A 21966-nucleotide genomic window follows, 5' to 3' on the forward strand; every position below is an offset into this window, starting at 1 on the left:
CTGCATGCATTGGGAGTCATTGCGATGTCGTCAGTCCACCAGTTGGTGAGTGGCAGCAACGTCTTTAATTCTGCAGAGGTCTTCCATTATTATTAATCTTCCATTATTATTATAATCTAAAATATTATTATTTTAATCGCCTTATTGTACGAAAGATAACATTTAAAAAAAAAAATTATTTTCTTACGCCAAAAAGTATACAAGTAATATACATCTAACGCGTGTACATAAGTACATACACATTTTCTTTTTGTAAAGTGAACTTCATCTGCGCATTTAATAAAAAAATGTTGGTGTTTTTTAGTTCATATCAAGTTCAAGTGCAAGAATTTTATCTTAATTGCGAGAGCACGAATCGACATTGAAAATAAACGTCCCGATTCCATGACAACGAAATAACTTTTAATATAAATACAATGCAAAACAGTTCTTCTATAAAGTTAAAATAATCGTGATAAAATAAGATCTTGCTAAACAAGTTGTATTCGCATCGCAATTGAATTAGTTTTGCTCGAGCGTCTGGAAGCTTCCGTGTTAACGCGATTCCGATGTTCCTATAACGAAGCTTCTTACGTTCGAACTTCATTATAATTGCTGTATCTGAGTGTCGTGTGCATCAATATCTATTTAGAATAAAGTCACTCAAATCGAAAATTGCAAATGTATGACTCAATACCTCTAGTTATTTTAAAAGTGTTTTGTTTAAGGATATCTATCATACAAAGAGGACAAATGTTAAAAAATTTACAAAAAATAACAAATATTGAAGTGCGAAGCAATGCGAATGCAAGTGCGAATAAAAAAAAGTATGACTCAGATGATGAACTAATACTTAATTGCAGTATACACTGTATAGAAGTTAGGACATGGCCATGTACACCAACTAGTTCGTATGTCGTACTTGTCTACTAAAACTACGAATATTAATAGTTCATGCAATTCTAAATGCAATTCTAAAAATACAATCACGTACAATACCGGAACTCGGCTAATTCAATTAGAATTCTGAATGGTTACAAAAACCAAGATTTATAAAAACACTATTTAAAATGTTTCTTTTACATACTTCGTAGGAAGGAGTATATTTAAACGATTTAAATTGAAAATACAATATTCCTGATCCCGTAATATAAAATATTGATTGTTGCATCGCGAATCAAACCTCCTAAATACATTATATATAGAGCGAATTATATAGTTCCGGCAACGCTTTTTGATTTGTACGAAAATCTTAATAATAATATAGGGTGTTTTATTTTTAATGTAAACACAGATAATAAATAAATGCCATAACATGAAAGCATAGATTACGATAACACAATCACATTGAAATAGTCATTTGTCACTGTATGTGGTCTATTGAATTCTAGTGTAATAAGTTATTAATCAGTAAGGCATATCGTGTCGGCCATTAGTTGCCCTTCATGACATTTTCAGGCTGTCACGGTTTCAAGTGCTCGTAAATATGGTATCAAGTTGTGAGCTGTGACTCAAGGCATCTATCACGGGTGTTCACGATTTAGCTATGTATGGTGGTGGGTAAAGGCTTAAGCGATTTAAAATTATACTTGTTACAGTCCATGCGATTTCGTGTTTTTACAACAGACAAAACAGGTTAACATATCTGTATATAGACTATGAAAAGCGGAAATTTTTATATCAGTATAGTACTTTCAACAGTATTCATGATCACCGCATTATAATTTGTTACAAAGTAAAAAGGTAGGCTTACAGATGATGGGTGCAGATTTATTTATACTGTGTTCAGAAGATTTGCAGCTATGTAAATTTTCGAAAGTCGACGGTGTCAGCTACTGAAGGCTTATCACCTACTTGGTTATAAAAAACAAATGATCACAATAAGAATACAGAAATCTGAGACCATAACCTTAAATCGTTGTAGCTTCACTGGTAAAATTTTAATTTGTATTATATGTCTCAAAATTGATCAAACAAGGGCTTCTGAATGCAACTCGTGCATAAAATAAAATACTGCCTGTAATTATTCACTGCAAACGCAATTTATCAAAGTATTTAATACAAAAAATTATAATATATCGTGTAGAAATATTTGTACAGTGTATGTGAATGTGTCTTGACACTTGAAAGGGAATTCAAACCTGTAATGAAACCTTGACATTATCTCAAATAAATAAATGAGTGACAAAGTAATTTCGCATACTCCTGTCACTTGGTACACACAATCTGACCGCTCGACTCACGAGTCACGACTATGGTCATGTTTCAAGGTCCCTCGTTACATAATGTATACAATAATTGATATTAAAATTGTTTAGATAAGAGCCTTTATAAGCGAAATTAGGCGTTATGTCTCATCTTTGTGAAAAAATTTCTAATAGTGTTACTAAACTACATCCTGTATGCTTAGAATCAATCTCTCTAATACATTTACTAGGAAGGGCTTTTGCCTATTTATAGTAGCCAAAAGAAGGAAGTAGCTATATTGTAGTACGCTAAGTCCAAAACTCGAAGACGACTTGCGAATGCGATTTTTTTAATTTATTCCTTGAACCATTTCTTACTTAGGGTCCTTCAAGAAAAGAGCGTACCAATTCTTAAAAACCGGCAACGCACTCGCGAGCCTTCTGACAATGTAAGTGTTCATGGGCGTATCACTTAACTTCAGATGAGCCTCCTGCCCGTTTGACCCCCGTTCTGTAAAAAAAAAACTTCACCGGAAATAAATCTTACCGCTTACGCTAATTGCTTAACAGCAAAGATTTGCGTGGTTCAGATATTTTGTGTCCCCGATCTAGCCTAAAGGATTTATCCATAACGAGCTTGACAATTAACACACAGTGCTAAACAAACTTAAAGAAGCAAGTACTTATCGGTACTGTATTGTCTACTAATGGCCACTTATCTGGCATTTGACGTTGTATCTCATATAAAAGGTTAAAATTATTATAGCATGAAATTCCTACAGAATTGGCTTTAAAATTTCCACGGTAGTGTGCGAACAATTTAGCCTGTCACTAGACTAGTCACGATCTGCGTATTGTTTCTATCGGCAAACATTGCACGGTTAAATTTATTTATTTGTACTTTAATAGTTATAAATCTTATTATATCTTTAAACGAGCAATTCTTGTATATATATATATATATATATGTAATCGGAATCTCGGGATCGGCTCCAACGATTTTAATGAAATTTAGTATACGGGGGGTTTCAGGGGCGATAAATCGATCTGGCTAGGAATCATTTCTAGAAAATTTCATTTTATTCGTGTTCTATCACACTCATAATTTTTTTCTTTAAATTAATAACTTTAAAAAAACCAGTTCAATTTTTTTTATTATTCTGATGTAATTCGTACTTAAATATAATTTACAAAAAACACGATTTATAAAAATAAAAAAATACCGAGCAAAGCTCGGTCATCCAGGTCCTACTTATTTATATGACAAAAGATATATTTTTTTAATAGTATCACTGTGTGTATACATCAATCCACCCAATCTCCGTGTTCCATACCATGAAATTTTTTGCAATTGGGAGTTGAATGCACGACCACGGGGTTGTCTATCGCACGATTAAGTACTAGACTACCACTAACTTAATTAACAATTTTATTATCCAATAGAATATTTAATTTAAATTTCTCTTTCAAATTATGTAATTTCGAAACTTTAATTAAAAGTTTTAGCAATGTAAATCACTATTACGTTTTGTCGTAACAAAACTTAATTAATATTTAAATATGCTATTAGAATGGTTATTAGTTATCAAAAACAAATTATCGGATCAATGACAAAGATATGCAAATTAAATGATTTGTGTCGCTTTGAAATTGGCTTCTGTTCTAAATGCATTATGATAATAATTAGTATCTTATGTCAATTTCAGATATAAGATGCTATCTTTTAACATAACCCTTTACAATTGCTAAAAATAGAAATATATGTGTTTATAAAGTACGAATAAGCGACACTAATTTAATATATTCCGCCTTAATATCATACTCATAAACATACAATCTTGATTATATGGTCATGACTATACAATTAAAACCCATACAAAAATTATATTCGTCGTTAGTACAAAGGAACAGAATAAATACTAATTTTATATAATCTCGCCCGATGCAAAACTTATCAATGAGAAGAAACGTTTTATAATATATTTCAGAGCGATGAATAGGAATTGAATGAAGAGTTTTCAATACAACTCGATGTGGTTTTAAATAATTTATTAAAAGTGTAATATTAAGTAAGTATTAAGTAAGTATTGGTACGTTGAAACCATGCCTCTAGTTGTATAATATTCTGTATTTAATAGGATTCTTTTATATCAAAACAAATCTGTGGTATCAACTTCAACAAAGTTTTGGCATTGATCTTTAAGTATGCTTGTCGCGAATCCATCAAGCCGAAACAATAGGACAGCTTGCGATTGCATTATGTGAAATCGATTAATCTATATTTAATAATGTATTGGACATTTTGAGTTCATTGTCATGACCCTGCACTGTTTGTTATAAAGTATTTAGGCCAAATATCTAGATAACATTCCGCAGGTCATTAAACTTAACAATATAGTTTCCTAGAAATTGATGAAATTGTTTAACAATTTTGTTAGGAAATACAATCAGATTATATAATTATGTAATTTTTTTCTTATTTTTTTAAAAACATTCAGACATTAGAATCTAAATGAGCGTTCCATTTCTTGATAAAAACAAAACATTTTCACAATCATAAATTAGCAGCTATATTGTGCACACAAAATGTGAAAAAAATACAAGGATCAGCATATCACCAATACTGTGAACTTACTCTGCAAATATAGATAGATATCGATAGTATCGGAGATAGCATTCAGTAAATGCAACGTCTTTATTGGTTCTGGCCCTAACTATCAACTTTCGTCGTCGCACATATCCTCTATATGAAACATTACCTATTAAATTAAAACTTATATAGTGTTCGCGTTGTCGTATATCACTATATAAAAATAATAAAACTTGTGTGATCTCAACGATGTATAATTTTCGTAAAAATAAACCGCGGCGTCGGCAGCGAGATGTACGTGTGTCACTTAAGAAGTCGTGGGCCGTACTGGTGGCGGAGCGCGCTGTGGAATGCGCGTGCCTCGCCCCCCGTCTGCCGCGGAGAACAATAGACACGGTCTATACGTAAAAGTTGGTAAGTGCATTTTTTGTAATTTAATATATAATTTATTTTGATAATTTTATTTCAGCTACCAATGACGACGAGGACGCCACATCACTCCCCTGCCGAGACCGTTTCACGGTCGATAGTAGTCCGGAAACTTAACTAATCTTCCACTTCTAGTCTTTTTTTCAGGTAGCGGTGCATCGTGATTGGTGTGAAGCGGCAGTACGGTCATCGGTGAACGAATGGTCGTGTCGTATTCTCTGTTTTCTTTCGTAAGGTAAGCTGGTTTTATTCTGTCTATTGTTACTGTAACTTCTTTGCCTTTTATGTCTAATGAAAATGTTTTTGTATTTCTTTTCAGAACTTTATATGGGCCGGTATATGGTGATTCAAGTGATCGTTTTGCGGGACCACGGCGAAGAAAAACAAACTGTGCAGTATGTATGTCATTCGGCAAATAGAATGTTTTACTGTTGTGGTTTGATGCAGGAGTTGGGGTTAATGCTGCCATATGATTTCTCAAGCGAGCTGTATAGTCTGCTGGATTTAGGTTCTGGTCAAGCGAAGTTGAGAAAAATTGTCCCGGTAGTCGTAGTGGTTCTCCATATACTAGCTCGGCGGCTGATGCCTGCAGATCTTCTTTCCAGGCAGCTCTTATTCCTAGTAGCACTAGGGGAAGTGTTTCAGTCCACTGTGGGTTGTTGTGACAGATGATGGCTGCTTTTAGTTGGCGATGTAATCTCTCCACCATTCCATTGCATTGCGGATGGTATGAGGTGGTGGGACGATGTTCTGCGCCAATCAGGTTAGTGATGCTTTGGAAGAGTTGTGATTGAAATTGTAAGCCTCTGTCTGTTGTTACAGTTTGTGGACATCCATGACGAGATACCCAGTTGGTAATGAACGCGGAAGCACAAGTTTCTGCTGTAATATCCGCTAGTGGATAGGCATCAGGCCAACGTGTGAAGCGGTCTATTGCTGTCAGGCAGTATCTAAAGCCATTAGAGTATGGTAATGGGCCTATAATGTCCAGGTGTACGTGGGCGAAACGTTCTGATGGTACTGAAAAGGTTGTAAATGGTGCGTTCGTATGTTTGTTGACTTTACTTCGTTGGCAGTCTACACATTCCTTTGCCCAAGTTTTGCAATCGCGTCTTACTCCGGGCCACACAAATCTTTGAGCTACCATTTTAGCAGTGGTAGGGCCGCTTGGATGGCTGAGTTGGTGTATGGTTTCAAAAACGCGTTTGCGATAGGCAGGTGTTATATACGGTCTAGGCGATTTGGTGGAAAAATCGCAGTACAACTGGTTTTCAGCGATCTGCTTCAGTTGTAGTGCTGTGTTTTTGGTAAGCAAAGCTTGCAATTCAGGGTCTTGAGCCTGATCTCTTGCAAGTGCGTCGTAATTTATGGTGACAATCTCTTCTACACGTGATAGGGCGTCAGCGACGATGTTGTCTTTACCGGGAATGTATTTTAGATCGGTGGTGAATTGAGATATATAGTCAAGATAGCGGAATTGTCTTGGAGAGCACTGGCTTCTGTTTGTTGTGAAGGCGTAGGTGATGGGCTTGTGATCGGTGTAAATGCAAAAGTTTCTTGCTTCCAACATATATTTAAAGTGTTTGATACCTTCGTATATGGCCAGAAGCTCCCTATCGTATGGACTATATTTTTTTTGCGATGTCGTCAGTTTACGAGAGAAAAATCCCAAGGGTTCCCAGTTGCCTTTTCGTTTTTGTTGCAGGACAGCGCCGATGGAGTCGTCTGAAGCATCTGTGAATAAGGCTAGATCCAGGTTGATTTCAGGGTGGACAAGAAGAGTGGCTTGAGATAGGCTGCGCTTGCACTCATTGAAAGCTGTTACAAGGTTAGTCATATCGATAGGTGCATTTCCTTTGATGTTACCTGTTAAGGCATCGTTCAGAGGAGCCTGTATCTTTGCTGCATCAGGGATGAATTTCCGGTAGTAGTTTATCATTCCCAGGAACCGTCGGAGTTGTTTTGCTGTTTTTGGCTGTGGGTAGTTGGTAATAGCTTCCACTTTCTCTTTGAGGGGGCGTATGCCTTCAGTCGAGACGCTGTAGCCGAGGAAAGTTACTTCGTTAATGCCGAATATGGACTTAGAGGTGTTTATTAAGATGCCATACTGGTTAAGTCGTTCGAAGACAGTTTTAAGGTGCTGAAGATGGAGTTCTCTGGTCTTCGAGAATACTAGGATGTCGTCAATATACCCATATGTAAATTCCAGGCCTTGAAGAACTTCATCGATGAATCTTTGGAAGGTTTGAGCAGCATTTCTTAAACCAAAGGTCATATACGGAAATTCGAACAGTCCGAATGGTGTCGTTATGGCTGTTTTAGGTATGTCCTCATTCGCGACAGGTATCTGATTGTAGGCCTTAATCAGGTCAATCTTTGAAAATATTTTAGCTCCAGACAGCTGGTAAACAAAGTCATTAATCTGTCTTATTGGATATCGATCAGGGATGGTTCTGGCATTAAGTGCTCTGTAGTCGCCGCATGGTCTCCAACCGTCGTCCTTCTTTTTGGCTAAATGTAAGGGAGACGACCATGGGCTCTCTGATCTACGAGCTGTTCCATTTGCGTACATCTCTTCAAACTCTTTTTTCGCAATAAGCAGTCTATCTGGGGCTAAACGTCTGGGACGAGCTGCTACTGGTGGACCAGGGGTAGTACGTATATGATGCTTCGTTTGGTGCTTGGTTTCTTTTGGATTTCCAGTAGGTTTCGTTACATCTGGGTAGTTGCGAAGTAAGTCATGGAAGTCGGAGTTTCCAGCAACTGTTTTGATGGTCACCGTTTCCACAGAAATGTTGGCGCAGCGTGGCGCGTTGACGGACAAACTTGTGAGGCCGTCGATGAGGCGGTGACGACGACAGTCCACTAATAGGTTGTAGTGGCCCAAGAAGTCAACACCAATAATGGGTCGTGTGACGTCCGCAACTACGAATCTCCAGGTGAAGTCCCGGCGAAGTCCGAGGTCCAGGTGTAAGGCTATGTAGCCATACGTAGCTATGATAGTGTTGTTGGCAGCGTATAACTCATATTTAGTTTTATGACGCTGGTCTCTGGTCGCCGACTTAGGAAAAACGCAAACGTCAGATCCCGTGTCTATCAAGTACTTCAGTTTAGTTTTCTTTTCGACGATGAAGAGGCGGTCATTAGGAGTATGCGTAAGGCAGTCGTTAGCCGCCACTACAGGCTGCCGTTCGCGTTTAAAGTCTTGTAGGAACAGGGCGTGAGACATTTTATGGCGTTTTCACCGAATTTTCTGTGGTAGTAACACACGCTATTCATTTTGTTTTCCTTCCATCTTTGGGTGGAGCGAGAGTGAGATCTTGATCTGTTATACCTACGTTGTGGTGATCTGCTTGATCGGCTATTATGCATGCTCAGGGAAGCAACTTGCTTGGTTAATTCGTTAACTTGCCTGGCCAAGCTTTCTAAGGCGGTGAGGTAGTGGTCTGGAGGATTTCCAGCATGTTGGTTAGCTGAGGACGATGTAGCGGCGTAAACATTTGGTGGGGTTGGGGCTGCGATGGCTATAATTTTGTCAGCCAACTCTGCAAGTTTCTCTAGCGGCATATCCATATGCGATGCAATGATAGGTTGAATGTTATTGGGTAACCTATTGTGCCATGCTGATCTAATAAATTCGTCTGGTACCTGTGGTCCGGCCAAATGTTGTAGGTGACGAAGAAATTGTGAAGGCTTTCTAGTGCCGAGTTCTTGATTGTCTAAAAATTGCCTGATTTCTTCTTCGCGCGGTTTACTTAATCGCCTTATTAGCTCCGCTTTGAGGGTTTGGTATTTGTTGTCTTTGGGAGGACTTTCTATAATATCCGCAACTTCAATAGCGAACTGTGGGTCCAGTTGGCTAGTCGCGTTATAAAATTTAGTCGTGTCTGACGTTATTCCCGCCAAACAAAATTGGCCTTCCAATTGAGCAAACCAGAGTGCAGGTCTATTCGGTAAAAATGGTGGTATTTTAATTCCAACTTTGAAAATTTCATGTGCACCTTTTTCCATATTGTCCGTGTCCCCACCGTTATCGTCTTGCATGACAAAAGTGCTAAGACCGCGTGGCGTGTAGTTTTTTCTTACTCTTATCACGTCGGGGTCACCAGTATAGTGTTCGCGTTGTCGTATATCACTATATAAAAATAATAAAACTTGTGTGATCTCAACGATGTATAATTTTCGTAAAAATAAACCGCGGCGTCGGCAGCGAGATGTACGTGTGTCACTTAAGAAGTCGTGGGCCGTACTGGTGGCGGAGCGCGCTGTGGAATGCGCGTGCCTCGCCCCCCGTCTGCCGCGGAGAACAATAGACACGGTCTATACGTAAAAGTTGGTAAGTGCATTTTTTGTAATTTAATATATAATTTATTTTGATAATTTTATTTCAGCTACCAATGACGACGAGGACGCCACACTTAGACTTGCAGTGGGAAGGTCAATTTCAATTAATTCAACATTCGCCCATCACTCTCTCTCTCTCTTTAGTCGGCAGCTCATGTCTGAGCGTCGTGGTCAGCAATGAAGCACCACCCACCGGTTTCCGTCCAACGCTCTGCACGACACTGTATAGCTTTGAAGACGATGAGTCTTTTACTTGATCGGTCCATCTGGTTGGTGAACGAACGAACGAACTTCTGTGTTACCAACCACGATCAGTTTTTCCATGTTCTGATCGCCCATCACACATTAATACAATAACGGAGACCTTCGTAGACGCGTATTTTCGTCAATCATTAAATTAATTAGAACCAAATGGTGAAAGGTAAACCACATTATGTACAAACAATAATTATAATATTTCATTTGACATTGCCTTGACAGCGAAATAAGTAAAGGTTCAAACGAGTATTGTTCTCAAGACAGTAGACATCAATTACAGAGATAATAGTTTGAAATATATTTAGTTATAACTTGGAAGGCCTTCGTTTAATGTTATATTGTGAGTGCGAGGTAAATGAGTCCCTTTTTATGAACTGAAAAGTAAGATTATTCGAAACGTAAATACAATATTTATATTAAAAAATGCAAAATCATTTATTCATATAGGTATCACAATGAACACATATCAACGTTAATAATGAAATATACATTGAATGCTTTTAATTTTACATTTACTACTAGTTCTCAAATCAAGGGCGTTAAACGGACAAGAAGAACTGGCAATAAACACTTTTTTGTTTAATTTTGTTGTTTTTTGTTTAACGAAATGTTTGTAAGATCGTCATTTGTATCTCGTGGAAACAACACGCAATGTAATTGTTCTTTAAATATTTACTTCACAATGATAAAATACTTTATTTTAATTACGACTCGTTAAGAGAGGTACCAGTACAATGTTCCTGAAGTAGTAAGTTCCATCCCCGGCTGTGGACCAATTGACTTTTTCGCTTTGTGCGCATTTAATATTCGCTCACAACACAGGTCAGACTAGACTTAAAAAGTCGACGGCGTGTGCCCTCCACAAATAGTCGCCACAACTGTTTCTAAAGATGAATCCTGGTTATGGCAGCTAAAAAATAGCACCCAGATATAAGCGGGTAAACGCCAAATCAATCCTAATTTAATAGCTCATTCAATCAACGCAATATATTTCAATTTGACAAGCTTGTTCGATTTAACGGATGAAAAATTCGTGACATCTGACGGGGGAGGCGCGGGATGATGGAAAGCGGTATTTTGTCGTCGACCTGCGATAAACATCAATATTAATTTGTATCTTCCCGCTTCATTGGGTGTGTCTTCTTAATGTCAATTCGCCAATATGGTACGGCTGTATGATAAGAATTTTACCAACGGTCTTCATACTTTTATTATGGTGCTAAAAATAGATACTTACGCGGTAATAGGAGCAAAACATTTTGTGACAGAAATTCACGTTCAAATAGAAAAATCTACATAATACATACACTCGTTTAATTAATTTTTATGTACCCTACTTGTGTAGTTATTACGATTTAATATAAACTTTTGTTAGATTTGGGTTTTTAAAATATTTATTTGATTACCTATTTAAGTACTTACGCTGTTTTGTTTATAGAACTTTATTAAGTAGATTAAGTATCAACTTAATATAGGAAAGAGCGTTCATCCCTAACACAGGTTCTAGAACTTAAAAGGGATGTACTAAAATGTAGATTTAAGACTATTTAGTTAATAAAGGAAATTTTTGTTTTGTTATTTTTTTTTGTTTTTGTTTGTTTTCTGAGTATTAATACCTATCAGTTTTCTGACTATTCCTATTCGAACTGAAATATGTATTCTTCATAATTATCTCGTTATTTAATTATCGAGGTTGTTAGAAATCTGTAGCCGTAATTAATTGGATTTAGCTGAGGACATACGAGAATCGAAAATTAGAGATCAAATAAAGGTTAAATATATTTTATATATATTCATATTTGTATAAGGTACGAAATATAATATTCTCTTAGCCTCAATTAACTCAAAACTAACATGTTTAACAACATAATAACCGTCACCTTATTACATAATATATTAAACCGTTTGTCATGTAATATAATGTTAAGATAGGAGCATCTTAATTATTAATTCTCCTTACAATAAATACCGAGAACATGTGTTACATACAACTTAATTAATAGAGGCTTTAACGCCCTTTAGCATAATTGTATATGCTATTCAAAGTATTTCCGAACCAATTCGACTTAGGGTCCTTCAAGAAACGAGCGTACCAATTCTTAAAAGGCCGGCAACTCACTCGCGGGCCCTCTTGTACTAAACGTATTAATTTTTTGTACGAATCCTTGAAAATGCATTTCGTTCAAGCATAGATAATGTGTAACAAAGTAAATACAAATACATAAAAAGTAAATTTTTATTGACATAATCACCAAATAAAAAAAACAAAGACGCCGCTCCCCCCTATAGTACTTTCGTAATACTTAAACTTTACTAATAATTACTAAATGTCTAAACATTAACTGTGGTTTTATTAAAATAATAATTAAAGTTCGTGTTTCTATAGTACTGGGTTTGGTATGATTAAGAATGTTTGATAGCCCCGATTATATGCTTCTTTTTACAACTATAGTATAAAAACATTGTCAAGTTAAAGAAAGATCTTTAACAAGGTTGTATGTCACCATCACATAGATATAACTATGGGCGAAACGGGCTGTTGATAGCTTAGTTTGATTAGCTGATTACTGTGATGTGTAATTAATGACTGAGAACGTTCAGGTGAGAATGTGTACAGAATAATTACAAGACAATACTATTAACGTAATTCAAAGAGTTACGAGACATCCGTTTAGTTAGGAAATTCTAAATGCACTTCAATGTCAAGAGGTATAATTAAAAATTAGGTTATGGACTGAGATGTTATCGGAGTTCGTCCGGAAGTTAACTAGAGTATTTGAATATTTTACAGTCGTTTGCTTCTTCGCGATCTACTGTTCAATGCTTAAGTTACAATTACGCCGCGTGGTATCTCACAATACAAATTGCACCCAGAAAAATGTATGCTATATTTTTTTTATAGAACAGGGGGAAAACGGGTAGGAGGCTCACCTGATGTTAAGTGATACCGCCGCCCATGGACACTCTCGATGCTAGAGGGCTCGCGAGTGCGTTGCCGGCCATTTAAGAATTTGTACGCTCTTTTCTTGAAGTCGGATTATAATGAATAATAAATAAATAAAAAATAAATAAAAATAAAAAATACTTTTAATTCTTACAGCTTATAAAACAAGAAGTTGGATCCAATTGATAGTTTTCTTAGTAATTAAATTTGTATCTCAAATTTAATTGTTTTAGTTTTCCCCTAACCCTACTTTAAAACTATTATTCTTTACTCCGTAAAACCTCCTCTATAGGCGAAGGCCTCCTCCAGACATAGCCAGCCCTCTCTTGATGAGGCTACTTCAATCCAGAAACCTTGGAACCAGCTGTTTTTCTCTCTGGTATAATGAAAACAGGCGCATAAATCGATACCTCCTAAGTATACTGAGTCAACTAACAAATTTAGGTATTTGGGTTTTTTTATATAAACGTACATAATTAACCATGATCTTCACGTTAGTGCAAATTTTTTTTTAAAAAGAACTATAGTTACCGAGATAATTTGACGTATACTAAATCAATTTCAACATCTGTTAAAATCATACATTGTATACTGATCCAAATAACATTGTATCAGTGTTCGCGGGGCGTGAGAAGGGACGCATTGATACAAGTTTATTTTGGCTCAGTATACGATGAATGACAGCCAGGGCGCATGCAACTTAAGTTAATATGCTCCTATCATAAGTTTCTTCCAAGCAGTCAAGAAGATAATATTGAGACTACAAAAATATCGGTTTGCAAAACTATGTACTTGGGAAGTCTTCTAAAGCGACTACCGTGAGACAGTATCGAGATATATCAGTTAATACAAATATCAATATATGTTTTCATAAACCCAAAAAAGGTGTTTGTGAACAATGTCACATTTATGAAAATAACAAGCAAGTTACCCAGACAGATAAATAAAAGCATGAAGAGCATTTAAAAGAAAAAGAGAAAGCTAGAAAACAAAAGATACAGCAGCATTTGATCATCAAAAGTGTCTTAATGTACCTCACGGGTACGTTAGTACTTTTTATTATAAACGGAAACTTATCTTCTCACGATATTCAGTCTGGGATCTCGACAAGGTTATTGTTTTTCATGGCATCAACAGAAAGCAAAGAGATGTGCAAATGACATTTCTATATGTGTTTTTAAGTTTATAGAAGATACGGTGGGTGAAGGTGTCAAAGAGGTAATCTTTTCGGTTTCGGTCAGACAACCGTGGAAGCCAATATAGAAATAGGATTGTTTTCTTAATGTATCTGTTAGCTACTTCGCAGTTCTGTATATATATTAGCCATCGCTTTCTAATAGTGGGTCACACTCAAAATGAAGGCGACAGTATACATGCTTTAATTGAAAGACAGACAAAAGATAAAATGCTTTATACGCCTTATCAATGGTATACAGCTTTTAGATTTGCTATATCCGACGAAAAACCATACAAAGTTATTGAAGTGTCTCAGGATTTAATAAAAGACTTTAAATCAAAGTAAGGACTTAATATAAACAACTGGACAACTACTAATGATGGATCTAAAATGCCTTGAAACAAAGTCACGGAAATAGTTGTTAAAGCAGAAAATCCATTTAGGATATTTTATAAAACGAGTTACCAAGATGATGCTTACAAGTAGATAGATTGTGTAAAAAAACCTAAAGCTACACCAAATCGAAGAGAGTTGAATTTTAACATAGATAATATTTCTTAGGCCCATATCAGACCCATTCATATTTACCAAAATAAGTACAAACACTTCATGGATCTTTGTAAGACACTGGTGATTCCTAAGGAGTATCATTTGTTTATTTTAATAATTTGATTTCAAAAAACTCTAATGGAGCAGATGACAGTGATTCAGACTGGTTTTTTATACGTTAAATCTTTAAAATTTTCATTTATTTTGATAAACCATAAGGTTTAAAGCTATCCTTTGAGCGTCCTTAACTTTTTAGATATTTTTGTTATACATTTGTATTATTTTTAATAATATTGTTTAACGTTAGTTACTATTTTTAGTTCCTATTACTTTTATTGATGTTTGTTACTTTTTATGAAACTTTAATGATACTACATTGATAATTTGTTTTAGTTACATTGTTAAACTTGTAGCGTTTAGTAAGGCTAAATAATATTAACAAAAAGGTTAAAAATTAAATAGTTATAACTAAAAATACATTATAATTCTTAAAAATGCGTTGTTTTTGTTAATGAGTCTACTTCTTCCTAGCTTTTATTTATTTCGTAAGGTATTAGAAATAAAATTAGTAATTAAAAAGCCTCGATTAATTATATTAGTCCAGTACACGTTGAGGTTTAAAATTCTAACACAGCTAATTACTTTCCTAGTATAATGAGTCAAGTGATGTAATTTCAATATTTTATTATTAAGTGAGACAAAAAAACCCCGAAACTAACCAAAAGTAAGATGATAATAATTAAATGATAATCATATTCCATAATTTGTTGGTGTAAACTATAGATTTTGATGTACAACGTACATGAATATAACTGGTAGTTAAACCATTTTACTATTGAGTCCCGCCCGTGTATACTAAGTCATGTACATAAAATAGCATTTAAGAACAAAAATCAGCAAACTCATGTTATACCAAAGGAAGAGCTTTCAGTCTTTATTATAAAAACATTAAATTTATTCTGAATTAGTTTGATTTCACAAAAATATAAACGATTTGCCTTAAAATGGCTCTCCTGTAAAATTACCAAAATGTCAGTTGACTCATTATACTTAGGAGGTATCGAAATAAAAGTCTAGTGGCGCTACAACGTTTTAGGCCTGAGCCTCAGATTTCTGTATCTGTTTTATTGTGAAACCGTGATTGGTTGTCTAATGGGTAAGTAGGTGATCAGTTTATGCCTGACACATTTATTGAGTCTAAGGTTATTTGGAGTTAAAATTACCTCACTATGTCTTTGAGTATGTGATAAATTCGCACAGAAATTACATTGGTGCTCAGCCAAGGAACCTCAGGGATGAGAAGCAGAAGCTGCTTGGTCAACACAGCCCAGACACAAATCTCTGTTTAATAAAATGAATGACATAACTCCCTAACGTCCATAATTTAGGACGGGTCGATTTTAGTAATACATATATGTGCTTTGTTATTTTATGTGTATATAAACGCAAATAAAACGTATTACTTACGTTTTACGAATCGTTAATAATTTTGTGCGTGTTCTGTTTCTAATTGTCTCGTAACAATCTAACAAAATAATCTTAAATTAAGGCTATATAGGCAAAGAAAACTTCTTACTAACGTTTTATGAATCGGTAATAGTTTTGTGCGTGTTTATGTGTCTTGTCATAAATTAATCTTTAATTAAAGTACATTTATGAGTACATAGTTTCTACGTAAGCTAAAACTGCAATCCCAATTAAAGTAACATTACAAAACCAGTTCTAAATTTCATCATTGTTTTTTCTACTTGAATAGTTTCAAATTAAAATCGCTTTGTACGCTTAACAAATTTTCACTACGACCTTGAACACTGTGCTACATTCCGTGTACTTTCAGAAAGAGCAATGCGCCAGAAATTTGTCGATGGTTCGTCAGCTGGTTTTGCATAATAATAGTACAATGGATCGATTCGTACAAGCTTGTAGCTATTACAAAACATCGAAACACCTCGGGACCGCCCTCTCGCGTCTCATGAATTATTCGTTGTTGCGAATTGTGACAACATCAATTCTGCCCTCATACCTGTTCGCTACAATCTTTGATGGTTAAGATATACATTATAAGCTGCGTACATAAGATCGCGTATATATATTGAGAGAAGAAACTTGGCCCGTATTTTGGTGGTTCGTTTTATTACTAAGCTATATAATACTATATATGCTAAGAATTACAGATATAATACTAAAAAATATATAATCGATATGTACATACTTAACAGAGTTACTTAATATTTTTGTCAAAGATTATTTCATAACCGGAAATTTCTCCTTCATTTAAATTCGTTTTCCGTTGCAACACACTTTTATTAACATGGGTCGCGCCCAATAAGTTTGATCATGAAAGACTCAATTCCTCTTCCAAATAAAATGAACAACAAAAAGCAAAGTCGGGGACTTCATCCTGTCGAGTCGTAAAATTAATTTCCTTGAACGTTCTCAACCTAAGCATATAAATGTCGTGAAATCAAGACGTTAATTTAGAAAAGTGTATTTTCTTTGTGAATAAATAATATCCCTATTAAGAATTATATTCAAAGGAAATTTTATTTTCAGGCCGCCTTAGTTCGTGAGTGCCGTCTTCAGTACGAGAGCCCTTGAGATACGTAAGTTAAGCATGTTTAACTAAGTATTAGATAAGCTTAAAGAATATACTTATATTTAGCTATTTTCCAAACAAAATATGTAAAATGAGCAATCCGTCAGTTGCTTTGTTGTAACAGTTGTATGCTTGTAACTGATCAATGAATCGTCGATTGAACTGGAATTTAAATTAAATGGACGGAAAATTTTACTTAAAATATTTTAATAATAATGTGTTTAAAACACAAAATTTATATATATAATCAAAATCTGTGTTGATAACTTAAGAAGCAGAAATCACTACGCATTGGTAAAACTACACTTTAATGTATGAAACTGCAAATTATCGCATATCTGGCAAAAATGTCGGAAAGTTTATATTTAAACTGTGGAAATCTTTTCTTCTCCTTTTGATGTTTGCGAAGTTCCTTAGTCGGACTTACTACTACTACTACAAATGGGAGCTTAGCAAATTAAGATCCTAATTAAAAAAACAAATAAATTTTTATTGCATTGTTATATGGAAAGCGCTGGTTTAAATCACAACCATTGTTAGTTTCGTTAATGAGTATGTATCTATTACAAGTGGATGATACGCCACAGTTATAATAAACATAATTAGACATTAATTATATATTTTTTATGTATTCATTCCGTATGTTTTAATATAATTTTAAATTCCGGCCAGGACCTTATATTCTTGTTCAAGTGGATTACGGCTTTATCGTTTAATAACAACAGCATTTACCGTGATATAGCAATTACTGGGAATCAGCAAAATCTCTTTCAATTGTACAAATGACCAACTTAAAATTAACGACCAAATATAATATTGATTAAAAATGCATTACCTATATTAAATTGAACGTTAAAATGAGTTTAGTAATGACAAAATTAATTGCGCAGAAGTTAATCACATATTTACCTGTGTGTGCCATTTTATTATGAAGATAAAATTTTATTCCTTTATGTAACTAAAGCCATCTATGATAGTCTTTCAATCGCCTACTTATTAGATTAACATTCCGTACTCAGTAAATAAATTGTATATGCGTTTGTAAAAATAAAAGTGCACTATATATATTTAAATATTACACCTGCATACCCTTTGATTACTGATCTATTATTTTGTTATTTTTCGTTCTATAACATACCAGCATGGTTCCAGGGTAGACAGCCAAATGCCGCGGGACCGATCGCCCACTTGCTGGTATGAATAGTAACAAGCCTCTGAGGTCTTCCCATAACAGCTGCGCTAATAGAACGTATAGAGAAAACAGGGGAGAGATAGAACTTGTAGGATGAACAATATGACTGAGAAGAAGACCATGTTAGCCCATCGTCCTCAACCCCATCAATATTAAACCCACACCATACACCAATGTACTTCTTATACATTTTCCGGTACTAAAAATTAATAAATAAAAATAATACCCAAATATCAAGTGTGTTAAAAAACCTGTCTGTAAAGAAAAATAGAATCTATGGGCTATTTCTAAATGCTCTTTGTAAACTCTGCACTTCTAGTCTCCTCCGTTAATTATTTCCTTAATACTATGCGTCATAGTAACTTGATATAAATAAATTAATCGACACCTTCACGCTTGTTGGTTTTATGAATTAGCGCAGTGTCACCGTGCTGTGACTCAGCTTCTAAGAGATTATTAAATCATTTACATTCAAATTCACTACATACATAGAAATACAATTACCTTAGATGAAAACAGCGTTCATTACCAGAGGTGTATTGGAGAACTCTCTGACGTTTAGTAGTAGGCAGAAAAAAATCGTTGCACATATTTTAACAACGCACTTTTAATCGCATTTAATAAGCCCTTTCTCCAATAGGGAGTTCGATTCATTCTGTACCATAGCCGGGAACGAAAACTTTAAACCCACAAAACTTTATTAATGTAATGGAATCTACCTCAATTACAGCTTATGATTAAATAATCATACATCTTTAAACATAACAGTATTCTTAAGCTAAAATGAAATCTCACTGTCTTGGTCTCCGAAATTGGGAATTTTTTACAACTCCCTGTCCTTTATCACAACCTCTCCACAACCCACAGTTGTGAAGAGGTAAAGGTAGAAGGACGGAAGGAGGAATTTTGGTTGTTGGTTGTTCACACGGTGCACACCTTGCGAACAAACCAAAATTATTTATCAAATTCGAAAATCAAATTCAAAACTGAATTATTTCCGAATCCTGAACCTGCTCTCATGCGTTGAGAGTGTCCATGAGCGGCGGTATCACTTAAAATCAGATGAGCCTTCCATTTGCCCCCTGTTCTATAAATCTAAGTAACCACACAGCAAACATTCGTTTTCTAAAAATAACATCAATATTCTTGATACATCTCAAACAATAACCGAAAAGCTGTTAATATAATTAAGTATCGGCAACTTTAAGGACTCCCCTTCAATATTCCGGGCTCGAGGATAAATGGATTAGGGTAAACAGCATAAAGAGCCTTTTGTATCCCAAATTAAATGTCACCGACGTCATTATTCAATGTTGCGACACGCACCGGCCGAGTGTCGCTCTCGATAACCCGATGAACTTCTATTGTGTAATAATTAACCAGTGTTTTAGATTCATACAAACAAAATCTGTTTCACTGCTATAACTAAAGCACTGACATGTCTATGATGCGACCAGAGATCAAAGTCCTAATGAAACAACTGAAAATCAGTTAAGTAATCTTCAAAATCGCTCTGTATTTAGAACTAAACGGAAGCCACATGAAAAATAATGCGTTTTAATTGTCAAATCTATAATAATCGTATTGACGTAATACTTAAAATAGGTTTCACGGAGAAGCGGATCGCATCGCGTGTCTCTGATTGGTCTAGAAACTTTGACGTGTAGAATTGACCAATGACAATCAAACAAAATGTGCTGAGGTATTGTCTTTGAATTGTCGAGAACGAAAGAAGTTCAAACAGTTGTTATTCTTAATACATTCTTATTAGCTTTTCATTTTATGATTAAGAGGAAAAATATTGTGTATATTAGAACAAGTACCAGAGAACATTTCCCCATTTGCTATACATGTATAATAATTAATATATTGTTAATAATATTAATTATTGGGAGCTTTTCCTCAAACCTCGGAAACAATTAATATCGACGTCACGTGTAAAAGGCGTTTAGAAGCCACTCATTAATTACAATCGTAACGGCTGTCGAAGGCTCTTATAATAAGAAGATATTTATGACTAAAATATACCTTACCAAGTCTATAAAGTATATATACTACTTTTGGAATATATCATAAGTTTTTACAATTATTTGCTTCTCTCTCTCTTCTTTCATAATATACAAACAACATACCTAAATGATAACATTTAAAAACCACACAGTATTTTCTAAAAAATACTTAACCTTCTGGGTTAGTGAATCTATTGTAGTGAATATAGTATCAAAATATTGTCGATCACTAAGACTTTTAATTAACATTATCTTAGTTTGAACTGTTTACTAGTCTTTTAGATTTGAGTCAGTATAATATGTATTACTTATTATTGTAAAGGCTAGAATCTCGATATAGAATTCGTAGAAAATCTCTCCGTCTCTCTTGTAGACTTCGTACAGTTAGCTTTTTTATAGATAAGTTTCATTCTAAACCCCATTTATAAACAACGTAAACAGCTTTTAATTTTATTATTTTAAATCCAGTTCTAGGCGTAATATTTCAATATATTCTAACCAAGGTCCTAACTCGTTCATCATTAGCCGTGTAAGACAAAGCTGAAGTCGCTCAAATGCACAACTCAACTCGCTAACAAATGCCGGGGACAGTCTAATCAAGGGGTCACAGAGTCGAAACGTACAAACGACTAGGTATTGTGCTAGTCTGTGCAAATAATTTAAAAGGATGCTTCAAACCCAAAAGTATAGATTTTTACTGTGAATTGATTATTATGTTTGCAAACGCATTTTTAACTTAGTGCTAGTAATCATTTTAAAAACTTAACTTACGTCTTGGGATGAAAAATGTTTGTAATCTATGCCATAGATAACACAAAATCCTCTATGTAAAAAGAATATCAAAACAATATTCTATATTCTTATACTGTTGGATTGGTTTTGAAATACTTCTGTCAGCAACTGGTTTCACATGGCGCGGAAAAAATAAATAAAAAAAACGCTCAGTTCTGGAACGACGTACGTCGAAGTGATATTGGTATCAACAATGGTTTGAAGTTAACAAAATAAACTTAAATCGAATCAACAATTCATCGCTAGAAACATTGTATTTTATGTGTAATTAAATTAATGTCTTGCAACTTGGATATGCGTTCTTTTGATGAAGAGGCGTGATCACGAATAAGAAACGAAATTTTGCAATATCATTGTTTATTGTTTGCCAATCAATAATGTACAACGTTAAAAACTCTACCCATCTCTGTGGAAATTCGTTAGTTTTACAAGGCACTTCCTTTCTACTAACGATTTGTAGAATTGGCTCCCATCTGTGGTCTTTCCACGATGAAACCTGGAATCAGATATAGATAAGGTAAAATTACGCGACGATTGTGAACGTGTGTACGCTGCGCCTGAGTGAGTGGCCATATTATATACATTTAAGTTTTTTACTCCTATTAACACATTACAATAAATACAAGTCCGCTTTAAAACTAATAACATACAAGAAATAAAACATACAATAGTCATGTTACTTTCGGAAGATATACCGCTGTCCCTACATTACTCAGACAAGATACCTACCATTTAATAAAAGACTAGCGGCATCTATAATCTATGAGTAGAATAAATATGACGTTTCATCCTAAATCCGCACTATCTTTGTCGTCGTAGGCGCAGCTCTTTGGAATGGAGGAAGATCAAAATTAATATGCTCTTATAAAGTTACTCTATAATTATACAATTGCAAGTCACAAATGAACAATGTCAATTATA

General features: G+C 34.8%; 1 protein-coding gene across 3 annotated transcripts in view; it reads left to right on the forward strand.

Moving 5' to 3' along the window:
- Positions 1-21966, forward strand: part of LOC111001722 — a 107169-nt gene that overhangs the window by 45712 nt on the left and 39491 nt on the right. For all 3 annotated transcript variants that reach the window (XM_045631860.1, XM_045631862.1, XM_045631861.1), the window contains one exon: positions 17010-17059. The gene's annotated coding sequence lies outside the window, so the exon portion shown is untranslated. The remainder of the gene's footprint in view (positions 1-17009; positions 17060-21966) is intronic.

The sequence above is a fragment of the Pieris rapae genome, chromosome 17 (genome assembly GCF_905147795.1).
Source record: "Pieris rapae chromosome 17, ilPieRapa1.1, whole genome shotgun sequence".
Classification (NCBI taxonomy): Eukaryota; Metazoa; Arthropoda; class Insecta; order Lepidoptera; family Pieridae; genus Pieris; species Pieris rapae.